Source organism: Panthera pardus, unplaced genomic scaffold (assembly GCF_024362965.1).
Source record: "Panthera pardus isolate Hobbes unplaced genomic scaffold, ASM2436296v1 HiC_scaffold_2, whole genome shotgun sequence".
Lineage (NCBI taxonomy): Eukaryota > Metazoa > Chordata > Mammalia > Carnivora > Felidae > Panthera > Panthera pardus.
The window spans coordinates 32036429-32039195 of NW_026526765.1; the positions used below are offsets into that span (position 1 = coordinate 32036429).

Below are 2767 nucleotides of genomic sequence, written 5' to 3' on the forward strand. Positions count from 1 at the left end.
ATTAGAAGCTTATTTAGTATAAGCATCACTAAATTTTAAAATTAAGTTTCATTTTTTTTTACTGCTTTTATCCCATATTTTATTAACAAAAAAATTCAAAGATATAAGAAGCTTGACTTGAACACAATCTAGATGTTAAAATATACATTTTGGGCACTTGGGTGGCTCAGTCGGTTATGGGTCCGACTTTGGCTCAAGTCATGATCTCACAGTTTGTGGTTCAAGCCCCACATCAGGCTGTGTGCTGACAGCTCAGAGCCTGTGTCTCAGTCTGTGTGGATTCTGTGTCTCCATCTCTTTCTGTCCCTCCCCCGCTCATGCTGTGTGTGTGTGTGTGTGTGTGTGTGTGTGTGTGTGTCTCAAAAATAAATCAACATTTAAAAAATCTTTTAAAAAATAAAATAAGCGTTTTGCTCACTTTGCTTTGTCACATATCTATCCAACCATCCATTTCTCTGACATTTCATCAATCTGTCTCATCACAGACACATTTTAAAGTAAGTTGCCAATATCAGTACCCTTCACCCCTAACACTTCAGGATGCGTGTCCTTAACTAGAGTTCAATATTTGTTTATAGCTTTTTCTTTTTTTAGTTTAAATTGCCATACAGTGCGGGGTACCTGGGTGACTCAGTTGGTTGAGTGTCCGACTCTTGGTTTTGGCTCAGATCATGATCTCACAGTCAACCCTGCTCTGTGCAGAACATGGAGCCTGTTTGGGATTCTCTCTCTCCCTCTATCTCTGCCCCTCCCTGCTCATTCTCTTTCTCTTGTGTGTGCTCTCTCTCTCTTTCTCAAATAAATAAACTTTAAATTGCCATACAGTGAATTGCACAAATCTTAAGTGCACCATATGATAACTTTTGTTGTATAGGAATATCTATGTAACCCAAAGATTTGTCAAGATAAGGAATATCGTTATCTTCCGAGAAAGTTTTCTTGGGCCCCTTCCTGATCAAACCTTTTGCATATTCCCCGAAGACACCTACTGTTTTGGTTATTTTTCCCACCAGAGATTAGTTTTACCTATTATAGAACTTCATATAAATCGAACAATAAAATATGTACACTTCTGTATAAGGTATCTTTTACTCAGGTACCTCAAAAATTTTCAGGCACATCAACATTGTATGTATTAGTAATTTGTTCATTTCTATTGCTTAATAGTAATCCATTGACTGAGTATACCATAGCTGATTTTTGTTTTGTTTATTTCTCATTAAACTTTTGTTTTAATGGATCTCAAAATTCTTTGACAGATATTTGGTCAAGTTGTGTCTGTAAAAAGTACTGACTTTTGCCACACACACACAAGTTGTCCCCAAAATATTTCCCTTTCCTTCTGAAGGTTTTACAATGCATTGTTATCATTAACCAGTCTTTTACTATTAAACTTAAATGGCCAATTGACACAAACAGTTCTGAGACCATTCTTCCATCACTGATTAAGACTGGGGTGGCAGGTACTGGTGATATATTCATTTAGCCTTCTGAGCTTCTGGGCAGACTTGGTGACCTTGCCATTTCCAGCTGCCTTCTTGCCCACTGCTTTGATGATACCCACAGCAACTGTCTGTCTCATGTTACAAAGAGCAAAATGGCCCAGAGGAGGATAGTCAGAGTAGCTCTCAACACACATAGGAACCATATCAACGATGGCAACATCACCAGATTTTAAGAGCTTGGGACCATCTTCCAGCTTTTTTTCCAGAATGACAATCTTCTCCTTCCGCTCAGCGAACCTGCAGGCAATGTGAGCTGTGTGACCATTCAGCACAGGTGCATATCCAGCACTGATTTGGCCTGGATGGTTCAAGATAATTACCCTAGCTGTGAAGCCAACTGCTTTCATTGGTGGGCCATTTTTGCTGTCACCAGCCACATTGCCACAATGAACATCTTTGACAGACACGTTCTTGACATTGAAGCCCACGTTGTCCCCAGGAAGAGCCTCACTCAAAGCTTCATAGTGCATTTCAACAGACTTTACTTCAGTTGTAACATTGACTGGAGCAAAGGTGACCACCACACCAGGTTCAGGAATACCAGTCTCCATTAGGGCCACAGGGACAGTACTAATACCACCACTTTTGGAGACATCGTAGAGGGGCAAGGACTTGTCACTAGGGCAAGCTGGTGAACAAGTTGGTGGCTGTCCATTCTTGGAGAGACCTGCTTCAAATTCACCAACACCGGCATCAACAATCATGACAGCACAGTCAGCCTGAGATGTGCCTGTAATCACATTTTTGATAAAGTCTCCGTGTCTTGGGGCATCAACGATGGTCACATGATACTTGCTGGTCTTGAATTTCGACAGGGAGATATCAATGGCAATACCACATTCACATTCAGCTTTCAGTTTGTCCAGACCCAGGCATACTTGCAAGAGCCCTTTCCCATCTCAGCAGCCTCCTTCTCAAAATTTTCAATAGTTCTTTGTCAATCCCACCACATTTATAGATCAGATGACCAGTAATGGTAGACATGCCTGAATCTACATGTCCAATGACAATGATGATCATATGAAAGTCTTCCTTTCCCATTTTGGTTTAGGTTTAGGGATGGTTTTCATGATACCTGTGTTCTGGTGGCAAACCCATTGGGAAAAAGCTGAGTACATGATAATTTATCTATTTTTTTCATGGACACTTGGGCTGCTTCCAGTTTTTAATCTAACATAAATAAAGATGCTATGAACATTTGTTTTAGGTCTTTATACGAGCATATATTTTAATTTCTATTTGGTGACTACCTACGAGCAGAA

At 40.1% G+C, this 2767-nt stretch overlaps 1 pseudogene; it reads right to left on the minus strand.

Annotated features, from left to right (window-relative positions):
- Positions 1-1316: 1316 nt before the first annotated feature.
- Positions 1317-2546, minus strand: LOC109276029 (elongation factor 1-alpha 1-like; annotated as a pseudogene).
- Positions 2547-2767: the final 221 nt, after the last annotated feature.